The sequence below is a fragment of the Sinocyclocheilus anshuiensis genome, unplaced genomic scaffold, assembly GCF_001515605.1.
Source record: "Sinocyclocheilus anshuiensis isolate Anshui unplaced genomic scaffold, SAMN03320099.WGS_v1.1 scaffold135, whole genome shotgun sequence".
Classification (NCBI taxonomy): domain Eukaryota; kingdom Metazoa; phylum Chordata; class Actinopteri; order Cypriniformes; family Cyprinidae; genus Sinocyclocheilus; species Sinocyclocheilus anshuiensis.
Genome location: NW_015552564.1, coordinates 109,127 through 115,790, shown reverse-complemented (window position 1 = coordinate 115,790; position 6,664 = coordinate 109,127). Strand labels below are relative to the sequence as shown.

Genomic DNA, 6,664 nt, shown 5'->3' with positions numbered 1-6,664 from the left:
GTTCATATCGATATCGGAATTATATCGTATCGACCGAAATTAAGAAATATATCGTGATTTCAATTTTGGCCATATCGTCCAGCCCTACCCCTGAGCCACAGACAATGGCATCTTTTGAGTGCACAAGACGAGCACTAGGACCCAGAGAGCGCTGCATTTTCTTCCAGGGGTTGCCTAAACCTCAGCGCGCGCACACCCCTGCTTAGGAAAACTAAAAGATAGGCAAAGAGAGAGGGAGAGACTAGAGGAACGCAGCTCTGTTGTGGTCACTCCAAGAACATGGAGGGGCTGGAGTGCAGTAACTGACCCGCTGCCATCGGGAGGACAGGAGTACATGTGGAAGGGCTTGTTCAGAGCGGATCAGGATTAAAAGGTGACTCGATTGTTGATCTTTACGGCACGCGTGCGGATGCATGCGCGCATTTATGAGCGTGTTTGTTGTAGAGGCTTTAACAAAAGGAGGCTGGAGTGTGTTTGGGAGTGTAGGGACGGTCGCGAGGCTGTTTGTTCCGTGCGAAATCGGGTGAGAATGGCGCTTGACAAAAGTTTGCCGTGGATTTGAAAGGAAACACCACAGTTTTATCATTAACTTCTCATCTGTTAGACCATCTGAGGAACCTCAGGAGCGTTTCTGTGGGGAAGACAGGTTTACCACAGACTGCTTGTGATCTCTGGTAGCCTGGACAGATGGTGGTAGGCGCGCGCGCGTGTGTGTGTGTGGTATGTTATGTCTGTCAGGCGGAAAACTAGTTAAGAGAGGCAGATCTGATGAGGAGCACAGCAACAGCAGAAAGACGCCTCGGTCTGACTGGATCTACACAGCTGATTGTACACATTGGACGCTGGGCGCTTTTAATCGCGCTGCCATGTGTGTGTGTGTGTGTGTGTGTGTGTGGAGTCTGTTTGGATTCTTGGGTGACTGTATCACAGTGTTATCTGCCAGATTGTTTTTCCATTTTTGGTATTAAGGCTGTTTTGTGGTGCTCAGTTTAAATATATGTGTATTTGGTCATTTTGGGAAGGAGTGTTTGGGTCAAAGGTCCCCACAGGACTGTAAAACCTGAAATCAGCTACAATATGTGGCAGGTCCCGTGAGGAATATGATGCAATAAACCTTGAAAATGAAAATTCTGTCATATTTGCTCAATGCTTACCCTCATGTTGTTGCAAACCTGTATGACTGTCTTTGTTTTGCAGAACACAAAGATATTTTGAAGATTGTTGGTAATCAAATAGTTTTGGTTGCCATTGACTTCCATTGTATGGAAGAAAAAACGAACAAACAAACAACTTCTGTGGAGAAACCTCGCTCTGAGCGAACCTAATGTGAGAGAAAACGGATGTTTTTGCTTTTTAAAAACCAGCTTCTCATTTCAGGCAAAATATCTGCTTCTACTTTTCACCGCTCACATACTCTGGTCAACAGTGAAACCGTTCCAGTGCGGTAATACTAAATACCAGCACTCTCGGACTGCCGACCAATAAGATTAACTGTTATGATATACACTTTTTTTTTCATTTAACTTTTATGTCTGATAAAAATATAATACAAAAACAAAATACAAATAATTGTCTTAATTAGTATCACTGTGTACTACTTTAAACTGAAAAAAAACAAAACAGTTTTGTTACTTGAAACAAAATAAATGTTAACTGAAATGAAATAAAATAAAATAAAAAAAAACTCAAAACTTGTTTTATTTCAGACAGTTGCCAAGGCAACATCGTTTTCATTCAGTTTAAGTACTACAACAAACAACTAAAACAAAATGAACTAAAATGTAATAAATAAAAATTCATAAAATCCATAATAACTTTATAGACATTTCTCAGAAAACGAATAAACAGAACAACAAAATTACTAAAACATTTAGATTATTAATTACTTTTAGATTACTAAAACTAAAATTAAATTGAAATCAAACTATAAAATTACAATCTAATTCAAAACATTCATGAAATCTATGATATATCAATGATACTGAAATATCACTGGCCACTATTTTTGTCTTGTTTTTAAGTCAGAATATCTTAAAATCCTCAACAAAATTGAATTAGCTTGAAGTATAATATAAATGAAATATATAAATGAAGTAAAATCGATATAAATGTAGTAAGGTTGATACAAAAACTTTATATTATTTATAATAACTTATTCAATATACCATACTTCACAATGCAGTGTACAGAAGTGTGTAAAGTTGATGATCAGTCCTGGAATGCGAATCCAATTCATCTAAAGATGCAAAATGTGTCGAACATTGCAAAAACAAGTGCGCAATTGTAACTGTTCGGCCACATTTTTACTGATATGATGATATGATGTAATGCTCCATGATAATGAGTTTCAGGCCACAAAACCAGTCGCACTGATGAGAGAACAGCCAGAACACTGTTTCCTCTCAGTGTCCTTGAACTTGTTTGAGAGGAAAGAGCAAAGCGATGAGCAAGAGGGGTGTTTAGTTTCAGGGGCTGATGTCATGCTGTAGTCTGACTGATTGCTCTGCAGTTCTGCTTCTGATTGGTCGATCGGCCGCTTTAGCTGTGTGAGTGACTGTTTTTATTTTTATTGTTCATGAATATTTACTGGCCGGTTGCTGGTGAAAGTGGTTGGCACTGTACTGTGTGTGTAGTAGGGCAGTGTATATTTGAAGCATTTTGAGCACCTTGTAAGTATGTCTTATCGTCCAAACTAACCCTCAGTCAGCAGGAGTTATGATTAGCTGCGGTTATCTTTACAACTGGAGTATAAGCAGCTATAAAAGCCCAGATTTCATGTGATGATGATGATGATGTCATGCCTTAGTGACTCATAAGTGATTTGATCATCTTCGCCATGGGCCATTGTGCCATTTTCTAAAATGGTTTAAACAGGGTCTGTTTATTCTTGAAAATTTTTAGTGGTGCTTGCTTAGGTCATCGCTATTATTATTGCTTTTTATTTTAGCGTTATTTCTATATTATTATGGTATTTCTTCATATTTTGGAATGGCTTTTATTTTTATGTAGCTTTTATATTTATATTTTCCATAGTTCAGTATATACATTTTGTTATGTATTTTCTATTTTTATACGTTTATTAGTTTATTATTATTTTAGTACTTAAACATTTTTCTTTTCATTTAATATTTGATTTAAATAACAAATATTTTGTAAACGTTTTAATCAGGGTTATTATAGTTAAAGGTGCAATAGGAGATCTTGGAAAATGCTAACTTTAGCCTGATAGCACTGAAAGCGAACGTCCCACCCTCCCTGCAATCGCCGTCCAAAACCACGGCCCCTGAACGCATTTACACTCACAGACCAGAGACAACTTTACTACAATAGGCTACATCAGGTTTCCAATTCCAGCCCATGTTCTGAAGTGAAGTAAACTTCAACGGATTTCCCCCGCTCATGGTGTAGGGAGCAATGAACACTGTGTAGGGATCATATCGATCGGAACACAGTTCATGCACGTAGCTCACTTCTAACGAGCTGGCGCGAGGACTAGATTAACCGCTGGGCTACATCATGTCATTCACCGGTGAGAAATCTTTAAAAGTACTACAATACCAGGAAGAAAGATCGGGTTGTTGATGTTTGCCTGCCATCCTCGCTCTGTCTGCACAGCGTGCGTGAACGCACTGATGACGTATCCTGTCTGCGCGAACAGGGTGCGCAGAGGTATGCTAATACATTGACAGGCAGGTAGGAAAGCATATTAAAACGCTCGGACCGAGCGTTTTGATTGGACGAACATTTCTTGATCCTACGCCTTCCACAGAATATATAAATACAGACAAATACATTTAGACCACTTAACTTAATTGCTATCGGGATGTGAAGAGAATTTCAACCAGCATAACAAAAAATGTTTCTGAAGACAATCACCTATTGCACCTTTAACTAAAACTAAAACCATAAAAAATGTTGTTACTTAAAATAAATGTTTTGTTCCTTGAAAAACAAACAAACAACTTATTTTATATCAGCTAATTTCTGGAAATATTTATAATTTTTATTTAGCTTAACGTGATGTACTAAAATAACTAAAAGTAAAACTGAAATAAAAATTCATCAAAACTATATAGACATACAACTGACAAAAATACATGACTAACCCTAACTAAAATTGAAATGGAAATTGAAAATCTAAAAATAAAAACTAATTAGTATTAATAAAAAAATCTCAATGATTCTAAAATGACATGTGACCTTCAAACAGAACTCTTGTTTCCTATACAGCCACAGTAATTGGGTCCATATTTTGGATTTATGTGCTATATTGTCATCCTAGAAACCTTATGAAAGATGAATAATTCCTTCACATCATTCTTTCTTCCATCTTTGTCTTTTTTTCCCCCCTTCCCTCTCTTGTGGACTGTAAAAGTGAAAGTGTCAGCTCACTTACAGCATGTGTCTGAGTGCACCGGCTGGATGATCTCTCAGACTCGGCACTTCAGAGGAAACCTCATGGGTCAAAGAACAGCTTGAGCTGAACATTTCAGTTTTAAGACATTATATTATTTAAGCTGAAGTGTGTCATTTTATGATGTAAAATACTGTCTCCTATCCCACATCCCGATGTTCAAAGTCATCTAGAAGTAAGACATTCATAGGTTGGATTTTCTGAAAAGTAATATTTTTTACATTTCTATTTGGTATTGGCTTGGAAATGAATTGAATTGCAATTCAAAAGCTGTTTTACTTCAGTAATTTTACATTTCTAAGTGAAATGGGATATTTAATGTGAACAAATGTAGGACTTGATTTTACCTATCATAAATTAATTGCATGCATTATTGCTAAAGCATTGCTTAAATAGCAATATGGCTAATAGTTAATGTCAAAGGACATCAGTGTGTAGATGAAGTTAGGTCAGAAAAAAAGCAGTTATTACTAGAGGTCGACCGATAGTGGATTTTACCGATACCGATAGCTAGGTTGTACCACACTGGCCGATACCGATTAATCAACCGATAGTTTTTAAAATGGTAAACGAAAACTAAAACAGAGCTTTACTATTTTTAAAAAAGCAGTAGCAGTACTGAACCATACTTTGTAAATGAATAAACATATTAATATTAATTATTATATTGATAATTAAAGTTATTTCATAGTTTACTAATGTTAAAAAAAGAAACTTTAAAATGTAAAAATATAGCCTATTAGTAATAGTAAATGTTGAAATGAACACACTAGGAACAATACTTTTACAGCTTTCATTAATATTACAAAAGGACTCTTACTGTAAAGTATTACCATTTAATTTCAACAGTCATGCTTAAAGATGGCCATCTTTAAATATCTACACAAGGCCATAGCATTAAAATTACATATGTTATTGATATTGTATGTGTACTCTTTTACAATCAAAATATTACAAAAATACGCAAGTCACACACTGGACAAAAGCGCAGAACACATGCTGTTAGTGATTTCCGCCTCTAGAGGCCGCTCTCGTACTGTATAACGGCAGCGGACCCTTCTCGGCCCCTCCAGCAACGGACGCAACCCGGAAAACTATCGGCATTGATTTTTGCCGATAACCGATGGTTCTGCCAATCAACTATCGGTGCCGATTAATCGGCAAAACCGATGAATCGGTCCACCTCTAGTTATTACATATTATATTGAAATTGTTGTTGTTGTTAAAATGAATATTTTTTTTCTTAAAGGGGTCCTATTATGCTTTTTCACTTTTTGAATTTTAGTCAGTGTGTATGTTTGGGCATAAAAAAAATCTACAAAGTTACAAATCTCAAAGTCCACTCCAAAGGGAGATATTTTGTTTAAAAAAAAATCCCGTTTCAAGAACTACAACGAATGGCTCGTTTGGACTACAGCATTGTTTTCTGGGTTTTGTGATGTCACAGAATATCATTAAAATAATCCCCATTTACCGAAATTCGAATGGTTGGGGGATGGGAAGGGGCGAGGTCGTGGTTAGAACCATAGATATGTATAGATTCCCCATTCGACCGCTCCAAGCACGTAGATGCATCCGCCATCTTGGAACGGTCAATTTGACGTCATTCACTATAATATGGGTTTGCAGACCATCGGCTGTGCAGGATTGTGGCATCTTCGAATATTCATTGGTTATTAAGGGTGCTCCGATTGATCGGCTACCGATCACAATCGGCCGATAATCGCTTTGGGATGATTGATCGGCAGTCTCTAAAAAGACCGATCTCATAAACAAGCGCTACTCTACACTGCTCAAAACTCGCGTTTGAATCATCAGTGGCAAATCCTTAACTGTCCTCCATAAAATGCGCTGCACATCGCTGCACATATCTGAATATTTGGGTTGAACTGTTCTGGAACAGTGTTCATCGGCTGTGCAGGATTGTGGCATCTTCGAATATTCATTGGTTATTAAGGGTGCTCCGATTGATCGGCTACCGATCACAATCGGCCGATAATCGCTTTGGGATGATTGATCGGCAGTCTCTAAAAAGACCGATCTCATAAAACCGATCTCAAGCTGATGACGTGCCTGCCATGAGAGGTTTGGCCACCATGCAGCGGCACCGTCTCAGCACTCAGCAAGACTAAGCGCCATTCATGTTGATTGTCTCATTCTCTCTCTGTGACACACAGACACACTCCCCATACAGTTATGCATAAAAATACCACAGAAAGAAAGTTAGTCAATATCACACGAAGAGTGCCA

General features: G+C 37.6%; 1 protein-coding gene across 1 annotated transcript in view; it reads left to right on the top strand.

Moving 5' to 3' along the window:
- The first annotated feature begins 131 nt into the window (after nucleotides 1–131).
- Nucleotides 132–6,664, top strand: part of LOC107664819 (forkhead box protein N3-like) — a 46,122-nt gene continuing 39,589 nt past the window's right edge. The window contains exon 1 of the mRNA XM_016455491.1: nucleotides 132–373. The gene's annotated coding sequence lies outside the window, so the exon portion shown is untranslated. The remainder of the gene's footprint in view (nucleotides 374–6,664) is intronic.